General features: G+C 38.9%; 1 pseudogene; it reads left to right on the top strand.

Moving 5' to 3' along the window:
• The first annotated feature begins 17,487 nt into the window (after positions 1-17,487).
• LOC140945173 (uncharacterized) overlaps positions 17,488-21,905 on the top strand; it is a 75,258-nt pseudogene continuing 70,840 nt past the window's right edge.

The following is a 21,905-nucleotide window of genomic DNA, read 5'->3' as shown; positions in this document are numbered from 1 at the left end:
AACAAGCAGACACTGTGGAACTCTTACTTAAAATTTCTTGTTGTACCCCATAACGACCAAAAAGATGACCAATTTGCAAGTACATTCACACGCTTCTTAATCTTCGCATTCACGTAGTTTTTTGGTGCCTTTTAGCAAGCAGTCATTTTGGAACTCTTACTTAAAAATTCTTGTTGAAGCCCATTACGAAAGAAACGATGACCAATTTGCAAAATACTCTCAAACGCTTCGGAACCATCGTTTGCAGAAAGTGTTTTGCTGGTGATTATCAGAGTGACATTTTCGACTTCTTACTGTGAAATTTTTACATAACCAAATTACGACTCATAAGATGGCCAGTTTGAAAAATAATGTTACATGCCTCAAAATCATCGTTCTCTGCTACTCCTATTGTGCTTACCATCAGAACGACACTTTGGAGCTCTCACCATGAAATTGTCACTTAACCCCATTATGACTCAAATGATGGCCGATTTGCAAAATTGTGTCACAAGCCCTTAAATCATCGTTTTCATTCATTTATTTACTGCTTATCGTCAGAGCAACACTTTGGAGCTGTTAGTGTGAAATTCTCGCTGTACCGCATTACTGCCCAAAAGGTGACCACTTTGCAAAACACTGTCAGACGCCTCATAATCATCGTTCTTAGCTTCTCTTATAATGCTTATAATCAGAGCGTCACCTTTAAGCTCTTGCGGTAAAAATCTCGCTAAACACCGTTACGACCAAAAAGATGACCAATTTGCAAGTACTGTCACACGCCTCTTAATCTTCGTATTCACCTAGTTTTTTGGTGCCTTTCATGAAGCAGACCCTTTGCAACTCTTACTTAAAATTTCTTGTCGTACTCCATTACGACCAAAAAGATGACCAATTTGCAAGTACGGTAACACGCCTCTTAATCCTCGAATTCAGGTAGTTTTTTGCTGCCTTTCATCAAGCAGTCATTTTTGTACTCTTACTTAAAAATTCTTGTTGAACCCCACTACGAACGAAGCGATGACCAATTTGCAAAATACTCTCAAAGGCTTCGGAACCATCGTTTTCAGGAAGTGTTTTGTTGGTGATCATCAGAGTGACATTTTGGACTTTTTACTATGAAATTTTTACTTAACCAAATTACGACTCATAAGATGGCCAGTTTGAAAAATATTGCCACACGCCTAAGAATCATCGTTCTCTGCTACTCCTATTGTCATTACCATCAGAACGACACCTTTGAGCTCTTACCGTGAAATTGTCCCTTAGCGCCATTATGACGGAAATGATGTCCGATTTGAAAAATTCTGTCACACGTCCTGTAATCATCGTTTTCATTTCTTTATTTAGTGCTTATTATCAGAGCGACACTTGGGAGCTGTTAGTGTAAAATTCTCGCTGAACCGCATTACTGCCCAAAAGGTGACCACTTTGCAAAACACTGTCAGACGCCCCATAATCATCGTTCTTAGCTTCTCTTATTATGTTTATAAGGAGAGCGTCACCTTTAAGCTCTGATACTCCTATTGTGCTTACGATCAGAACGACACTTTTGAGCTCTCATGGTGAAATTGTTACTTAACCCCATTATGACGCAAATAATGGCCGATTTGCAAAATTCTGTCACACGCCCTTAAATCATCGTTTTTATTCATTTATTTAGTGCTTATCGTCAGAGCGACACTTTGGAGCTGTTAGTGTGAAATTCTGGCTGTGCCGCATTACTGCCCAAAAGGTGACCACTTTGCAAAACACAATCAGACGCCTCATAATTATCTTTCTTAGCTTGTCTTATGATGCTTATAATCAGAGCGTCACCCTTAAGCTCTTGCGGTAAAAATCTCGCTAAACACTGTTACGACCAAAAAGATGACCAATTTGGAAGTAGTGTCACACGACTTTTAATCTTCGTATTCACCTAGTTTTTTGGTGCCTTACATGAAGCAGACACTTTGGAACTCTTACTTAAAATTTGTTGTCGTACCCCATTACGACCAAAAAGATGCTCAATTTGCAAGTACAGTTACACGCCTCTTAATCCTCGAATTCACGTAGTTTTTTGCTGCGTTTCACCAAGCAGTCATTTTTGAACAGTTACTTAAAAATTCTTGTTGAACCCCATAACGAACAAAACGATGACCAATTTGCAAAATACTCTCAAACGCTTCGGGACCATCGTTTTCAGGAAGTGTTTTGTTGGTGATCATCAGAGTGACATTTTGGACTTCTTACTGTGAAATTTTTACTTAACCAAATTACGACTCATAACATTGCTAGTTTGGAAAATATTGTCACACGCCTCAGAATCATCGTTCTCTGCTACTCCTATTGTGCCTACCATCAGAACGACACTTTGGAGCTCTCACCGTGAAGTTGTTACTTAACCCCATTATGACGCAAATAATGGCCGATTTGCAAAATTCTGTCACACGCCCATAAATCATCGTTTTTATTCATTTATTTAGTGCTTATCGTCAGAGCGACACTTTGGAGCTGTTAGTGTGAAATTCTCGCTGTGCCGCATTACTGTCCAAAACGTGACCACTTTGCAAAACACTGTCAGACGATTCATAATCATCGTTCTTAGCTTGGTCTTATGATGCTTATAATCAGAACGTCACCTTTAAGCTCTTGCAGTAAAAATCTTGCTAAACCCCGTTACGACCAAAAAGATGACCAATTTGCAAGTACTGTCACACGCCCTCTTAATCTTCGTATTTACCTAGTTTTTTGGTGCCTTTCATCAAGCAGACACTTTCGAACTCATACTTAAAAATTCCTGTTGAACCCCATTACGAACGAAACCATGACCAATTCGCAAAATACTCTCAAACGCTTCGAGACCATTTTTACATAACCAAATTACGACTCATAAGATGGCCAGTTTGGAAAATATTGTCACACGCCTCAGAATCATCGTTCTCTGCTATTGCTATTGTGATTACCATCAGAACGACGCCTTTGAGCTCTCACCGTGAAATTGTCACTTAACCCAATTATGACGAAAATGATGGCCCATTTGCAAAATTCTGTCACACGCCCTTAAATCATCTTTTTTGATTCATTTATTTAGTGCTTATCATCAGAGCGACACTTTGGAGATGTTAGTGTGAAATTCTCGCTGTACCGCATTACTGCCCAAAAGGTGACCACTTTGCAAAAGAGTGTCAGACGCCTCATAATCATCGTTCTTAGCTTGTCTTATGATGCTTATAATCAGAGCGTCACCTTTAAGCTCTTGCGGTAAAAATCTCGCTAAACACCGTTACGACCAAAAAGATAACCAATTTGCAAGTACTGTCACACGCCTCTTAATCTTTTTATTTACGTAGTTTTCTGGTGCCTTTCATCAAGCAGACACTTTGGAACTCATACTTAAAAATTCTTGTTAAACTCCATTGCGAACGAAACGATGACCAATTTGCAAAATACTCTCAAACGCTTTGGGACCATCGCTCTAAGGAAGTGTTTTGCTGGTGATCATCAGAGTGACATTTTGGACTTCTTACTGTGAAATTTTTACTTAACCAAATTACGACTAATAAGATGGCCAGTTTGGAAAATATTGTCACACGCCTCAGAATCATCGTTCTGTGCTACTCGTATTGTGCTTACCTTCAGAACGACACTTTGGAGCTCTCACTGTGAAATTGTCACTTAACCCCATTATGACGCAAATGATGGCCGATTTGCAAAATTCTGTCACACGCCCTTAAATCATCGTTTTTATTCATTTTTTAGTGCTTATCGTCAGAGCGACACTTTGGAGCTGTTAGTGTGAAATTCTCGCTGTGCCGCATTACTGCCCAAAAGGTGACCACTTTGCAAAACACTGTCAGACGCCTCATAATTATCGTTCTTAGCTTGTCTTATGATGCTTATAATCAGAGCGTCACCCTGAAGCTCTTGCGGTAAAAATCTCGCTAAACACCATTACGACCAAAAAGATGACCAATTTGCAAGTACTGTCACACGCCTCTTAATCTTCGTATTCACCTAGTTTTTTGGTGCCTTTCATCAAGCAGTCATTTTGGAACTCTTACTTCAAATTTCTTGTTGAATCCCATTTACGAATGAAACGATGACCAATTTGCAAAATACTCTCAAACGCTTTGGGACCATCGTTTTCAGGAAGTGTTTTGTTGGTGATCATCAGAGTGACATTTCGGACTTCTTACTGTGAAATTTTTACTTAACCAAATTACGACTCATAACATCGCTAGTTTGGAAAAAATTGTCACACGGCTCAGAATCATCGTTCTCTGCTACTCCTATTGTGCTTACTATCAGAACGACACTTTGGAGCTCTCACCGTGAAATTGTTACTTAACCCCATTATGACGCAAATAATGGCCGATTTGCAAAATTCTGTCACACGCCCATAAATCATCGTTTTTATTCATTTATTTAGTGCTTATCGTCAGAGCGACACTTTGGAGCTGTTAGTGTGAAATTCTCGCTGTGCCGCATTACTGCCCAAAAGGTGACCACTTTGCAAAACACAATCAGACGCCTCATAATTATCTTTCTTAGCTTGTCTTATGATGCTTATAATCAGAGCGTCACCCTTAAGCTCTTGCGGTAAAAATCTCGCTAAACACTGTTACGACCAAAAAGATGACCAATTTGGAAGTAGTGTCACACGACTTTTAATCTTCGTATTCACCTAGTTTTTTGGTGCCTTACATGAAGCAGACACTTTGGAACTCTTACTTAAAATTTGTTGTCGTACCCCATTACGACCAAAAAGATGCTCAATTTGCAAGTACAGTTACACGCCTCTTAATCCTCGAATTCACGTAGTTTTTTGCTGCGTTTCATCAAGCAGTCATTTTTGAACAGTTACTTAAAAATTCTTGTTGAACCCCATAACGAACAAAACGATGACCAATTTGCAAAATACTCTCAAACGCTTCGGGACCATCGTTTTCAGGAAGTGTTTTGTTGGTGATCATCAGAGTGACATTTTGGACTTCTTACTGTGAAATTTTTACTTAACCAAATTACGACTCATAACATTGCTAGTTTGGAAAATATTGTCACACGCCTCAGAATCATCGTTCTCTGCTACTCCTATTGTGCCTACCATCAGAACGACACTTTGGAGCTCTCACCGTGAAGTTGTTACTTAACCCCATTATGACGCAAATAATGGCCGATTTGCAAAATTCTGTCACACGCCCATAAATCATCGTTTTTATTCATTTATTTAGTGCTTATCGTCAGAGCGACACTTTGGAGGTGTTAGTGTGAAATTCTCGCTGTGCCGCATTACTGTCCAAAACGTGACCACTTTGCAAAACACTGTCAGACGCCTCATAATCATCGTTCTTAGCTTGGTCTTATGATGCTTATAATCAGAACGTCACCTTTAAGCTCTTGCAGTAAAAATCTTGCTTAACCCCGTTACGACCAAAAAGATGACCAATTTGCAAGTACTGTCACACGCCCTCTTAATCTTCGTATTTACCTAGTTTTTTGGTGCCTTTCATCAAGCAGACACTTTCGAACTCATACTTAAAAATTCTTGTTGAACCCCATTACGAACGAAACCATGACCAATTCGCAAAATACTCTCAAACGCTTCGGGACCATCGTTTTCAGGAAGTGTTTTGTTGGTGATCATCAGAGTGACATTTTGGACTTCTTACTGTGAAATTTTTACTTAACCAAATTACGACTAATAAGACGGCCAGTTTGGAAAATATTGTCACACGCCTCAGAATCATCGTTCTGTGCTACTCGTATTGTGCTTACCTTCAGAACGACACTTTGGAGCTCTCACTGTGAAATTGTCACTTAACCCCATTATGACGCAAATGATGGCCGATTTGCAAAATTCTGTCACACGCCCTTAAATCATCGTTTTTATTCATTTTTTAGTGCTTATCGTCAGAGCGACACTTTGGAGCTGTTAGTGTGAAATTCTCGCTGTGCCGCATTACTGCCCAAAAGGTGACCACTTTGCAAAACACTGTCAGACGCCTTATAGTCATCGTTCTTAGCTTGTCTTATGATGCTTATAATCAGAGCGTCACCTGTAAGCTCTTGCGGTAAAAATCTCCCTAAACCCCGTTACGATTAAAAAGATGACCAATTTGCAAGTACTGTCACCCGCCTCTTAATCTTCGCATTCACCTAGTTTTTTGGTGCCTTTTATCTAGCAGTCATTTTGAAACTCTTAAAAATTCTTGTTGAACCCCATTACCAACAAAACGATGACCAGTTTGCAAAATACTTTCTAACGTTTTGGGACCATCGTTCTCTGGAAGTGTTTTGCTAGTGATCATCAGTGTGACATTTTCGACTTCTTACTGTGAAATTTTTACTTAACCAATTTACAACTCATAATATGGCCAGTTTGGAAAACATTGTTTCATGCCTCAAAATCATCGTTCTCTGCTACTCCTATCGTGCTTACGATCAGAACGACAATTTGAGCTCTTACCGTAAAATTGTCCCTTAGCCCCATTATGACGCAAATGATGGCCGAGTTCCAAAATTCTGTCACACGCACTTAAATCATCGTTTTCATTCATTTATTTAGTGCTTATCATCAGAGCGACACTTGGGAGCTGTTAGTGTAAAATTCTCGCTGAACAGCATTATTGCCCAAAAGGTGACCACTTTGCAAAACACTGTCAGACGCCTCATAATCATCGTTCTTAGCTTGTCTTATGATGCTTATAATCAGGGCGTCACCTTTAAGCTCTTGCGGTAAAAATCTCGCTAAACCCCGTTACGACCGAAAAGATGACCAATTTGCAAGTACTGTCACAGGCCTCTTAATCTTGGTATTCACCTAGTTTTTTGGTGCCTTTCATCAAGCAGACGCTTTGGAATTCATACTTAAAAATTCTTGTTGAACCCCATTACAAACGAAACGATGAACAATTTGAAAAATACTCTCAAACGCTTTGGAACGATCGTTTTCAGGAAGTGTTTTGCTGGTGATCATCAGAGTGACATTTTGGACTTCTTACTGTGAAATTTTTACATAACCAAATTACGAGTCATAAGGATGGTCAATTTAAAAAACATTGTCACACGCCTCAAAATAATCGTTCTCTGCTACTCCTATTGTGTTTACCATCAGAACGACACTTTGGAGCTCTTACCGTGAACTTGTCCCTTAGGCACATTATGACGCAAATGATGGCCGATTAGCAAGATTCTGTCACCAGCCCTTAAATCATCGTTTTCATTTATTTATTTAGTGCTTATCATCAGAACGAAATTTTCGAGCAGTTAGGGTAAAATTCTCGCTGAACCGTATTACTGCCCAAAAGGTGACCACTTTGAAAAACACTGTCAAACGCCTCATAATCATCGTTCGTAGCTTGTCTTATAAGCAAAACGTCACCTATAAGCTCTTGCGGTAAAAATCTGGCCAAACCCTGTTACGACCAAAAAGATGACCAATTTGCAAGTACTGTCACACGCCTCTTAATCTTCGTATTTACCTAGTTTTATCGTGCCTTTTATCAAGCAGACACTTTGGAACTCTTACTTAAAATTTCTTGTTGAACCCCATTACGAACGAAATGATGACCAATTTGCAAAATACTCTCAAACGCTTCGGGACCATCGTTTTCAGGAAGTGTTTTGTTGGTGATCATCACAGTGACATTTTGGACTTCTTAATGTGAAATTTTTACTTAACCAAATTACGACTCATAAGATGGCCAGGTTGAAAAATAATGTCACACGCCTAAAAATCATCGTTCTCTGCTACTCCTATTATGCTTACCATCAGAACGACACTTTAAAGCTCTTACCGTCAAATTGTCCCTTAACCCTATTATGACGCAAATGATGGCCGATTTGCAAAATTCTGTCACACGCCCTTAAATCATCGTTTTCATTCATTTATTGAGTGCTTATCGTCGGAGCAACACTTTGGAGCAGTAAGTATGAAATTCTCGCTGAACCGCATTGCGGCCCAAAAGGTGACCACTTTGCAAAATACTGTCAGACGCCTCATAATTATCGTTCTTATCTTGTCTTATGATGCTTATCATCAGAACGTCAGTTTTAATCTCTTACGGTAAAAATGTCACTAAACCCCGTTACGACCAAAAAGATGACCAATTTGCAAGTACTGTCGCACGCCTCTCATTCTCGTCGTATTCACCTAGTTTTTTGGTGCCTTTCATCAAACCGACATTTTGGAACTCTCACTTTAAAATTCTTGTTGAACCCCATTACTAACGAAACAATGACCAATTTGTAAAATACGGTCAAACGCGTCGGAATCATCGTTTTCAGGAAATGTTTTGCTCCTGATCATCAGAGCGACATTTTGGAGTTCTTACTATAAAGTTCGCGCCCAACCCCATTGTGGCCGAAAATATGGCCAACTTGCCAAACACTGTGACAGGCCTCTTATTCAGCGTTCTTCGCTGTTCTATTTTTGCGTATCATATACGCAACCTTTCGGAGTAATTACTGGGAAATTTTTACTTAACCAAATTACGACTGATAAGATGGACAACAACAACAACAACAACAACATAAGCTTTATTTGCATGACTATAATTATGTAGTTACAGTATTGCAAAAGCTTTAACACAAAAAAAACAAACAAACAAACAAACAAATCATAACAATGATTACTATAGACAATCAAGTATCATCAGCATGATTTGATAACAAATTACTACGTAAATCATTACATAATGAGACAAATTTCAACAAATGTGAATTTACGGAAAAATTCTGTGAATTCATCAATTTAATTATTAATTCTGTGTAAGATAGCTGATTAAAGTCGACAAAATTTTGTTGGATTTGATTGTAGAATTTCTCCCTTGGGATTGAGTATTTTGGACAATGGAATAGAAAATGAAATTCGTCTTCAATTATATTAGAGTTAATATATAGATTTAGCCAGGGCTAAAAGCGAAGCTCCCGTTAATAAATTCATAATTTAAATCAAACAATAAACTTGTAATCCACAGATCAGGGCACATTCATTTGACGTTTGAGGCAAAGGCTGAGTGATTTTAGAGAAAAATAATTTGACAGTCCAAGAGTGAAACAGCTTTTACATCGAGTTATTAAATAGTCTTACTTGTACACCCAAAAATAGCAATCATGTTCGATCACAGTAGATTAGGCCTGGAAAACAAATAGACCTACCTATTCGTGTATTGTATTTGCATTAGCTGTTTTATCATAATGTGGCATTCACCACTCTCTCAAACATTGCTGCGTTTGAGAGACTATGGATAATTGGACAACCCCGAAATATAATTTTAAGAAACACACGCGCCATGATAGTCCTTGGTGGCAGCCAATTTACACGTTGCATTCCTCTGTCCAAAAGAGAGGCCAAAATAAAAAAACAGACCGGATTTTTTGTGTTCGACAAGTTTAGTTTACTAGTAAATCTTGGCGACGAATCTGGTGGTGTGTAAACCAGCCTTTTAAACATACTTTTTCTCATCACGTCTCAGGTAAACAGTACTATGAGGCCCTTGTTTTTATCATACAGACCTCGGACAGAATTTGTTCTTTTTTGCCCTATTTAAACCTATAATTTTGCAGTTTTTCACAATTTTGCAAGAGAATTTGCACTCGTTCAATATCCACGACGATCAAAGCACGCCCTTCCTTTGCACAAGAAATTATAGCATTGAATTATAAAACGTTTTCATGAAGAGAATTCTATAATGCTAGGACTTTCAGTTAGAAAAATCTGGTCCTATGTGATATGCAGGGTAATATGGGCTTTCAATGAAAACGATAAACAAATTCCCAAAATCACTTTTCGGCCAGCCGGACGGGGCTCACTTTTAACAGGCACCAAATTTGCAGTGCGATTGAGAGTTACCATTTAGGCTTCAACATGATAGATAAATTGTTATGTTTAGGTTTTATTTCCCTTTATTTATTAAACTGTGTATGGTTTTGGTATGTGTAATCTCTAAAAGCGAGTGATATTTACGCGCGGCGTTTTGAGTATTCCTGCATGAGATGCTTATGTTCGACTGGATACAACCGGTGCAGCGATAAAAATTGCGAGAGGGACTACTAACAATCAATAAAATAAATATAATTCGGTGAAACATGTACAGAGACAATAATTTTCATTCACGAAGAGAAGTATTGAGAGTAAAGTGTCTTTAAAATCATGAGTCAGGTAAGCATAAGTTTATTTATGTTTTAAGCCGGCTTCCCGGTGTTTTCTCTTTTTCAAGATGAACTCGAGGCAAGAAAATCGCTCAGAGCTTTCTGTTTACAGCCAAAATCATAAGTAAATAATCTTCCGAACATTTTCTTTGAATTTGCGGTCAAAAAATTTCTAAAGGCTTTTTAAACCTGATACTATTGTAGGTTAGATCATTGCTCGTGTATAAACTTAAGCCGCATAAACCATACGCTCGACTTCAGGAAACCAAAAAAAAAAACAAATCAAAGACAACCAATTTCTCAGGCTTACCAGTCGAGATGCTGCTTCTGAAGGTCATCAAGTGTTCCAGAATTTTGAACCTTCTTACGCCTCAAGCAACGGCAAGTGAGTAAGCTCATTTTTGAAAACGATGCCATCCCAAATCCAATTTCCAATGACTTTGACAAGCGGTGCATTTGTCAACAAAAAGCGCAATAAACAAATTACAGAACAATCTAGATAGCAGCTGTATTTCGTTTTGTACACCAAGTAGAAAAAGCCAGTTTAAAACATCACAAGATGACACAAAACTCTGTAAGCTCCAGCTATCAGTAAGCAAGTTTCCAGACGCTGCATAAATTTTCCGCATGAACTCACCTGTCAAATTTTGACCAATCAGAACATAAAAATTGGACGTAGAGCGTGATCAACGCGTGACAGTGAGAAAAGTCAAAAGTGATTGCCTTCCCCGCATGTAAATGTGAAAGCCGGTTGAATTTTCGCGTCCGAGGTCAGTTCGAAATCAACATTTTAAAAGTGCGGCTGATGAACTCGACTTATTTCATATGCTTTTTAAAAAAATTGAACTTGAGCCTGCGATAATTGAAAAGTAGCAACCTGTCAGCGGATACGTTAAAAAAACACTCGAACTCAAGGGGTCGATACCTGAGCCCGCGATAGGGACAGGCGATACTGGTCAGCAGAAACACTATTTTGACAGCTGTCAATTAATCAAAACATGGAGGTACAATATCAGGTTGCAGGCTCCCAAACTAGCTAGAAAGTGTGAGATTAAACATTGGTATACCTGTGGTGCGGACGGACGGAAGGTCGGGTGGTCGGTGTATGGTCACGTGATTGCCGAATTTTCTAAGATGGATCGATTTTCTAAGCTATGGGACTTCGAATTGAGCCCGTGATCAAATAAATTATCAGCGCAAAACTTTAAACACTACGTGACCTCAATTGATAGACAAATGAGCCCGCGATACACTCAGGTGATGATGGTCAGCGTATACTCTAGTTTGACAGCTGTCAATTAACCTTCATTAGAATGGCAAATATTCGAATTAACAGACTACGAGGGTGAGTAAGACATATCCGTCCGGCATGTAGTGGAAAATGCCAGATCGTGTACATGAGCGAACCTGAGCCCACGTTATTAGTTTTCTGATAGTGGTCTGCACATGTCCCATTTTGAAAGCTGTCAATTGACCTTAATTTGGCTTGCCAATATATCTTTAAACGACTGTCAGCCAACTGACAGCCTTGCCCGGCGTAGTTTTGTTTTTATGTTGAACTGGTAAGTGTGACATATTATATCAGCTTATATGTAGGGGAAAAACGACTGGTCTTTCATCTGAGCCCGCGAGATAGTCATGTGATAATTGTCAGCGGATGCCTAATTTTGGCAGGTGTCAATCTAATCGTACTCATACGGATGGGTTACATAACTAAGAGGCTAGTCGAGTTGTGCAAGATCTATTGAGACATTTGACATCGGCTTACATGAAGCATGTGTACGGGTGGGCGTACGCTACGTCATAACCAAATTTTCTCAGATGGATAGTTTACCAAGTTTTCTTACCCATGGTGCTCCGCTCTGCGCGCGCTTCGCGCGCGCGAGGAGCTCCGCTACAAATAGGACAGAATCTATCGTTGCGGGAAGTTTGATTATATCTTCCTGTTTCAATCATGAGTTTGTGGTTACTTATACGAATTTTCACTAAATCTTTCCTATTAGCAGAATTTCTAATTAAGTCTAGATAGCCTGAAATTTTATAATCATGTTTAACTAAGCTGTAAAATTGTAGTTTCTTAGAATGATGGATTGTATGTTGCCAATATGCAATATATTTTTGTTTTATTATATCTATATAGTGTTTGATCTTAGCTTCACTTAAATTATTAGGATCAAAATCAGGGAGGTCATAGTATTCAAATATTTTCATAAGATTATGGTAAAAGCTATTTTTACCATTACAGCGAAGTTCTAGCGAAGTACGAAAGGCTTGTTTAACAATAGTATTCTCGTTTTTACGCAGAAGATACAATATGTAATAAAGGATGTTTTTATAAATATTAATAATTAATGGAAACCGTCCTAATTCACTTCTACTTGCAACATTTGAAGCTTTATTGCTTATTTCTAGGTAAGGCTTGCAAAATTTCAAGTGGGTTTTTTCAATTGGGGTATTGGTAGCTTTAAAATCATGTTTTACATATACACCCCAAATTTCGCTATTATATGATAATATTGGGGAAATCATCGTTTCAAATATTTTGCAAGCAAGAGAAGGTTTTAATTTGCTAAAGTTTGTGTTTTCTTAAACTAAAAAGAGCATGAAGAGCCTTCTCTTTCAAGTGTTCGAGTGAGATATTAAAATTACCGGTTGAGGAGATACGGGTTCCTAAATATGTATATTCATGGACAATATCAATGGTTTCTTTACCTATATGGAATTCTAGATTGGAGTTTTTCTTCGCTCGTTTTTGAAAGACCATAACTTTGGTCTTTTTGGAGTTTATATCTAACATCCAAGAGTTGCAAAAAGTGGATAATGTGTTGAGACAGTTCTGTAATCCTAGTTTAGATCGTGATATAATGATTAAATCATCAGCATATAAAAGCGAATTTAATTTGGTACCATTTGGAAGGATGATAGGGTCTGATAAAGTATTTTGAAATGCGGACGGTAAGTCATTAACGTATAAATTGAAAAGTAAGGGGCTTAAAATACAACCCTGGCGTACGCCTCGTGAATAGCTAAAAGATTTTGTTTGACTCATACCTATTTTCAATGCACACGAAGAGTTTGAATATAGGTTTTGGATTAACTTATAGAAACATCCCCCTACACCAATTTGTAATAATTTATATAAAAGTCCGTCATGCCAGACTGAGTCAAAGGCTTTTCTAAAGTCAACAAAACAAGCGTATACTTTCTCACCGTGAAAGTGTACGTACTTGTCTATAAGAGTTCGTAATGTTAGGGGGTGGTCTGATGTTCGATTTTTAGGTAAGAAGCCGATTTGAGACTTGTGGAGTATGTTCCGCGAAGTGACGTGTTCAAGAAGTCTGGTTTAAAATTGAAAAGAACAACTTTCCTAGACAACTAGAAACACAAATCCCGCGGTAATTTGATGGGTCATTTCTTACGCCAGATTTAAATATGGGCGTTATAAGACCGTTGCACCAATTTTTAGGCACTGTTCCTAAGTTAAGAACAGTATTAAAAAGTTTATGGTAAACAGGTAGCAGTGTTGGTAAGCTAGCTTTAATCATTTCGTTTCTTATTTTGTCGGAGTATGCAGATTTGTTATTCTTTAATTTTCTTGCTGCCTTGCTTATTTCAGCTTCTGTTATGAAGTAGTCTAGAGGTCGTGATTGCATTAAGTCGTCTTCTCGTGTTCTTAACTCACTGACAACTTTCTGTTGCTCAGAAGTAAGTGGCTTATTAGAATGTAGACACTGGAAATAATTCATCCAATTCTCTTCTGCAATTGGTGGAGCGTCTTTGTATTTTATAGTGTCATCCATTGATTTTAAGCAATTCCAAAATTTTTTAGTATCCAAATTGTTATATCCTCTTATTCTGAGAGTTTATTGTTGTAATATTCATTTCTTTTATGTGCGAGTAATTTCTTATACTGCTGTAAAACAATATGATATTTTTCACGTAGAGTGGTATTTAAGGGATCTCTGTGTTTTTCATTTGACAAGTTCCTTAATTCGTATCTTTTTAAGCGACATTCCTTATCAAACCATTTTTTATTTGAGCGTGAATAGGTGCGTTTACGTCGTCTCGTCGTTCTTATCTTTAGACACCGTTTTGCCGTTGTGATAAGAATATTTTCTACCTGTTCCGCGCAGGTGTTAACATTTTTAGCTGAATTGATGTCACTTAAATATTCGTGAATTATCATTTGCAAATTTGGAGATTGAAGAGCTGCTTTGAATTTTGGTGTAGAGTCACTTTCCCATATAAATTGATTGGGTAATCGTGTTAAAGTATCACTCTCTGGTGAAGGATCTTGATTATGAATATCGGTGTCAGTGCATAACCAGGTCACCAGTGGACTATGATCCGATAAATACGTTGGCTCTTTAACAATAAAGTTTAGTATGTGTGAAAATAACGTTTGATCACATATGGCATAATCAACGACACTTATTCCAGCCTTTCCATGAAATGTGGCTCTTCCTAAGGAGTCTCCACTAACTCTACCGCTAAGTATTCTAAGATCTGCGCTTCTGCAGATTTCAAGAAGGCGTTTGCCATGATTGTTAATGTTGTTGTCAAAACTATTTCTATGAGTGGAACCTGAAGAAAGATGGGACTGATCATTGGTAATAATGGTGTTTCCTTCTTGGCTTACACAATCCGAATATTTTCCTGTTCTAGAATTAAAGTCACCCATGAGAAGAATCGATCCTTGGGAGTAAAAAGTTTCAATGTCGTTTTCAAGATCTTCAAACATTTCAGGGAGAAAGTATTTTGAGCCGTTAGGCGGAATAAAGACGCCACAAACATAAATATCTTTTGAGGTTTTTACGTACTGTTTGCTGATTTTGAACCACAGAAGGTTCGGAGTTAGTTTTTCGATTGATACCCAATTATGGAGTTCATTTTTGTAGAGTAAAGCAACTCCTCCTGAGTTGCGACCATTGTTTCCTAATTTTGAGGTACCTGAAACTACCGATCGATATCCTGTTACGTCGATAATCGTCTCCTTCCAGGTCTCACAAAGAATTACGAAATCAAATTGACATATCAAATTCAAACATTCATTATTTTGCAATTTATCACCAAGGGGTTTAGCAAAGATCCCATTGATGTTCCACGAAAAGAACGACAGACTACCAGTCGGGGAGCGATTCGAGCAATCTGCCAACATTAATGATATCTTATGGCATGTTCTAATCGTATCCTAGTAAATAATTAGGTATTATTTAGAGTAAGGATTTAATGATTCTAAAAAAAGATATAAGTTCCTGAGGGAGTTCAACAGGAGAGTCTTTACCATGGTGAGGTTTACTGTGCATCTGGCAGCCTGTAGTGAAGTGAGGAGGTATCTGTAGCGCGGGCGGTTGTTGCTGCCTTTGAAAGTGCGAGGACTGGTGGTTGTCCACCTCCCAGTTCATAGGCTGCCGGGGGAGTCTTGGTTTACCGTGAGAGTGTAATGGTGACGGGTGCTGCTTAAGGTCGGCGTTCTGAGGATTCTTGACAGCAGCGCTGTAAGAACTGAATTTACCACGGTGATATGGCGGCGGCGAGTGTGGCACTTGTTTCTGGAAAGGACGTGGTTGTTTAGCTCTACCGCGGATTGTATTCACTAGATTAGCGGCAAAGAGACCAATGTGGCGTTTCTTTAGATGCCTTTCATCATGTAGGACATCCTTTAATTCTTTGGAGAAAATATTTTCATGTAATACGGCATGTACGTTGGGTAATTTGGAGCATTCGCTGATGAGTTGTCTATTGATTTGTATAAGGGTTTGCAGAGGTATATCAGCGCGTGGTAGAAGTGTTGAGAATATGATTTTGCTCACAGGGAATTTACTTGCTGATTCTTTATTTAGGTTGCAAAACTCTGAGATAAAAACATGAATTGAAGTTGTAGCTGTTAAATCATTTGTGCCCGTGTGAATTAAAATTATTTCTGGGATCTCGTGAAGATCATTTTGAAGAATGGATCGTGCACTCTCGAGCCTGGGCCATCTAAAAAACGTCAGTTCTTGATTTGGCCGGAAGAGTTTCTTCTTATCAAGGAATTTGCCGTTTGAGTCACATAAGAAAACTGCAGTGTTTGATTTTACAGCACTAGGTGGATGTGGTTGATCAGAGGTGTTTATGAATTTAACGTTAGGAGGTAGATCGTCTTCAGAGGCTGGTTCGTTTCCATTGTGATTTGTTGATACGGTATTTTCCTGAGTAGGAACCGAAGCTCTATCAATGTCAGGTTCATTTCTGGTAAGTCTTGCAGCTGATGACTGAAGAGGGGAGAAGCGATTTTCGGTCGGGATATTAACGAGGAGCAAGGTTTCGTCTTCTGTTAATGATTTTTCTAGAGTTTCTCCCTGAACACTCTCTGAGGTCGTTGAGTCACGAGAGATCCCCTGAGCTGGTTCAGAGGTGCCCGTGGGGTGGTCCCACAACATACGGACTTGCTCTTTGAGGAAATTGACTTCAGATAATAGTTGAGCGTGTTGCTCTTGTAACTGTGAATTTGTTGCTAAGAGTTTGGCTTGTGTCTTTTGGAGAGACTAGTTTTCCTCTGGCAGTTTCTTGATTAGAGTTGTTTGTTGTGAAACAATATCTTGGAATGACGTCAAGTGGGAAGACAGCTCAGTCGAAACGTCTGCAGTTAATTGTTTTTGAAGTTTCCAGGGATTGTTTTGTTGCGTCATTTTGTCCTCCATCTGTTCAATGTCACCAGAGCATATCATTCTAAACTGGGTAAAGTCAACTTCCAGTTGTGCGAGTATGTCTCTCAACGAAGAAATTGTGCCTAAACGCTTCGGTGTAATTTTGAGAGACTCGAAAACGGGGGGTGAAGTTCCTCCATTTACGATGTCTACGCCTTGGCTCAAAGATGGGATGTCGTCATCAGGAATAAAATGGATCGCATTTTCAAAGAAGTTGTGAACAGAACCGGTAAAAATGGATTTATCTTCCACTGAAGAGATACTGGAAAAACTTTTCAGGGAGCTCAGTTGGTTTACAATGTCCAGGAGAACCGGAAACTCATGTTTACTCCAGTCTTCATGGCCTTTTCCTTGTACAAGGATTCTGCCCGTCGTTATAAATACTGTTATTGCCACTAATAGCTCATCAGAAGAGGCTGTTTCTTTAAGCAAATTAATGACTATCTTATCACATTTTGAGGCGGAATGATTATTGTCTTGCTCTTTCCAAATTACCTTGTATCCAGAGGCATTTCCGGTCAGTAGGCTGTGATATCTTTGTGCGAAGGTAGTAATCCAATGTAAAAGTCGACATTCGGACGTGGTGAATCCTAAGCATTTCGCTGAAGGCTTGTATACAGATAGATCAATGGATTCGTAAGGAACTTGCTGTGATTTTGCTGTCGGCGGGTGGAATTTATCGACCATGTATCTATTCAGGTCATCACGCGGTTGCGTAAGGTACACGTGTGAGGATTTGGAGTCGTATTTAACTTCATCGCACGCATCTTCATCCTCAATTAGGTCATTCTCGAGTAGGCCTTTACCGATTGCGCTGAGCACCTTTTGAGCACTTTTTTGAGTTTGGAGCACTATTTTGCATTTTGAGCACTCTTACGCACTTTGGGCAACATTTGAGCAATATTTCACATTTCGAGCAAATTTCCAGCAACATGTCTTCTAAAACATTTTAAAGCAAAAACTGTGTGTCGCTTGCAACGAGAATCGTGTTGCAGGTCATAAATTTGAATAACTAATGATGTTGTCAAGAATAAAAGACCGTTGTCATAGAAAGGCACGTGGACTTATCCTCACTGAGCGTGAGAACAGAAGTTTCTGATTGGCTGATGTATCATGCGTGTGTCATCTCAAATTTCTAAATCATCTGATGCTAGTACTGCTGAATTAATTTACAATTCGTAACCGGCTTTAGTTTTTTAAAAATATTATTGTTCTATATTCTATCAACCTTTCGCAACAACCTGTCAAATAACACTGCGCAAAATAGATTGTTAATTACTTCAGTAAAAATTGACATATTTACGAAAAGCTTAGAGGTAACTGTTCACAACTTTTAGCACTTTTTTGAGATTTTGAGCACTTTTTGAGCACTTTTTAGCCATTTCTGCCAGCACTTTTTTCGGATTTTACGACCGCAATCGGGAAAGGCCTATTCTCGAGGTATTCTTTCATTTCGATTTTTGTCTCTAAGTTATTCACTAGGATAGAGAAGAAATTAAGCCCAAAAAGAGCTAGTGAATGCCTCTCAAAAAGACACTCATGTTCACCCTGATACCTGATACCTGATACAGTTTGCAAAATATCGTCACACGCCTCAGAATCATCGTTCTCTGCTACTCCTATAGTGCTTACCATCAGAACGACACTTGGGAGTTCTCACCGTGAAATTGTCACTTAATCCCATTATGACGCAAAAGATGGCCGATTTGCAAAATTCTGTCACACGCCCTTAAATCATCGTTTTTATTCATTTATTTAGTGCTTATAGTCAGAGCGACACTTTGGAGCTGTTAGTGTGAAATTCTCGCTGAACCGCATTACTGCCCAAAAGGTGACCACTTTGCAAAACACTGTCAGACGCCTCATAATCATCGTTCTTAGCTTCTCTTATGATGCTTATAATCAGAGCGTCACCTTTAAGCTCTTGCGGTAAAAATCTCGCTAAACCCCGTTACGACCAAAAAGATGACCAATTTGCAAGTACTGTCACACGCCTCTTAATCTTCGTATTCACCTAGTTTTTTGGTGCCTTTCATGAAGCAGACACTTTGGAACTCATACTTAAAAATTCTTGTTGAACCCCATTACGAACGAAACCATGACCAATTCGCAAAATACTCTCAAACGCTTCGGAACCATGGTTTGCAGAAAGTGTTTAGCAGGTGATTATCAGAGTAACATTTTGGACTTCTTACTGTGAAATTTTTACTTAACCAAATTACGACTCATAAGACGGCCAGTTTGGAAAATATTGTTACATGCCTCAAAATCATCGTTCTCTGCTACTCCTATTGTGCTTACGATCAGAACGACACTTTGGAGCTCTCACCGTGAAATTGTCCCTTAGCCCCATTATGACGCAAATAATGGCCGATTATCAAAATTAAGTCACACGCCCTTAAATCATCGTTTTCATTCATTTATTTAGTGCTTATCATCAGAGCGACACTTGGGAGCTGTTAGTGTAAAATTCTCGCTGAACCGCATTACTGCCCACAAGGTGACCACTTTGCAAAACACTGTCAGACGCCTCATAATCATTGTTCTTAGCTTGTCATATGATGCTTATAATCAGAGCGTCACCTTTAAGCTCTTGCGGTAAAAATCTCGCTAAACACCGTTATGACCAAAAAGATGACCAATTTGCAAGTACTGTCACACGCCTCTTAATCTTCGTATTCACCTAGTTTTTTGGTGCCTTTCGACAAGCAGACACTGTGGAACTCTTACTTAAAATTTCTTGCTGTACTCCATAACGACCAAAAAGATGACCAATTTACAAGTACTGTCACACGCCTCTTAATCTTTGTATTCACCTAGTATTTCGGTGCCTTTCATCAAGCAGACACTTTGGAACTCTTAGTTAAAAATTCTTCTTAAACCCCATTACGAACGAAACCATGACCAATTCGCAAAATACTCTCAAACGCTTTGGGACCATCGCTCTAAGGAAGTGTTTTGCTGGTGATCATCGGAGTGACATTTTGGATTTCTTACTGAGAAATTTTTACATAAGCAAATTACGACTCATAAGACGGCGAGTTTGGAAAATATTGTCACACGCCTCAGAATCATCGTTCTCTGCTACTCGTATTGTGCTTACGATCAGAACGACACTTTTGAGCTCTCACCGGCACCGTGAAATTGTCCCTTAGCGCAATTATGACGCAAATGATGTCCGATTTGCAAAATTCTGTCACACGTCCTTTAATCATCGTTTTCATTCATTTATTTAGTGCTTATCATCAGAGCGACACTTGGGAGCTGTTAGTGTAAAATTGTCGCTGAACCGCATTACTGCCCAAAAGGTGACCACTTTGCAGAACACTGTCAGACGCGTCATAATCATCGTTCTTAGCTTGTCTTATGATGCTTATAATGCTTATGATGCTTATGCTTTCACTTCTTGTTGAACCCCATTACAAACGAAACGATGACCAATTTGCAAAATACTCTCAAACGCTTTGGGAGCATCGCTTTCGGGAAGTTTTTTGTTGGTGATCATCAGAGTGACATTTTGGACTTCTTACTGTCAAAATGGTTACTTAACCAAATTACGACTCATAAGATGGCCAGTTTGGAAAATATTGTCACAAGCCTCAGAATCATCGGTCTCTGCTACTCCTATTGTGCTTACCATCAGAACGACACTTTGGAGCTCTCACCGTGAAATTGTCACTTAACCCCATTATGACGCAAATGATGGCCGATTTGCAAAATTCTGTCACACGCCCTTAAATCATCGTTTTTATTCATTTATTTAGTGCTTATCGTCAGAGCGACACTTTGGAGCTGTTAGTGTGAAATTCTCGCTGTGCCGCATTACTGCCCAAAAGGTGACCACTTTGCAAAACACTGTCAGACGCCTCATAATCATCGTTCTTAGCTTGTCTTATGATGCTTATAATCAGAGCGTCACCTTTGAGCTCTTGCGGTAAAAATCTCGCTAAACCCCGTTACGACCGAAAAGATGACCAATTTGCAAGTACTCTCACACGCCTCTTAAACTTCGTATTCACCTAGTTTTTTGGTGCCTTTCATCAAGCAGACACTTTGGAACTCATACTTAAAAATTCTTGTTGAACCCCATTACGAACGAAACGATGACCAATTCGCAAAATACTCTCAAACGCTTCGGGACCATCGCTCTCAGGAAGTGTTTTGCTGGTGATCATCAGAGTGACATTTTGGACTTCTTACTGTGAAATTTTTACTTAACCAAATTACGACTCATAAGATGGCCAGTTTTGAAAATATTGTCACACGCCTCAGAATCATCGTTCTCTGCTACTCGTATTGTGCTTATCATCAGAACGACACTTTGGAGCTCTCACCGTGAAATTGTCCCTTAGCCCTATTATGACGCAAATGATGGCCGATTTGCAAAATTCTGTCACACGCCCTTTAATCATCGTTTTCATTCATTTATTTAGTGCTTATCATCAGGGCGACACTTGGGAGCTGTTAGTGTCAAATTCTCGCTGTACCGCATTACTGCCCAAAAGGTGACCACTTTGCAAAACACTGTCAGACGCCTTATAATCATCGTTCTTAGCTTGTCTTATGATGCTTATAATCAGAGCGTCACCTTTAAGCTCTTGCGGTAAAAATGTCGCTAAGCCCCGTTACGACCAAAAAGATGACCAATTTGCAAGTAGTGTCACACGCCTCTTAATCTTCGTATTCACCTAGTTTTTTGGTGCCTTTCATCAAGCAGACACTTTGGAACTCATACTTAAAAATTCTTGTTAAACCCCATTACGAACGAAACCTTAACAAATTCGCAAGATACTCTCAAACGTTTCGGGACCATGGTTTTCAGGAAGTGTTTTGCTGGAGATAATCAGAGTGACATTTTGGACTTCAAACTGTGAAATTTTTACTTAACCAAATTACGACTCATAAGATGGCCTGTTTGGAAAATATTGTTACATGCCTCAAAATCATCGTTCTCTGCTACTCCTATTGTGCTTACGATGAGAACGACACTTTAAAGCTCTCACCGTGAAATTGTCACTTAACCCCATTATTACGCAAATGATGGCCGATTTGCAAAATTCTGTCACACGCCCTTAAATCATCGTTTTTATTCATTTATTTAGT

The sequence above is a fragment of the Porites lutea genome, chromosome 8, assembly GCF_958299795.1.
Source record: "Porites lutea chromosome 8, jaPorLute2.1, whole genome shotgun sequence".
In the NCBI taxonomy this organism is placed as follows: Eukaryota; Metazoa; Cnidaria; class Anthozoa; order Scleractinia; family Poritidae; genus Porites; species Porites lutea.
This window is presented reverse-complemented; position numbering and strand designations above follow the sequence as displayed.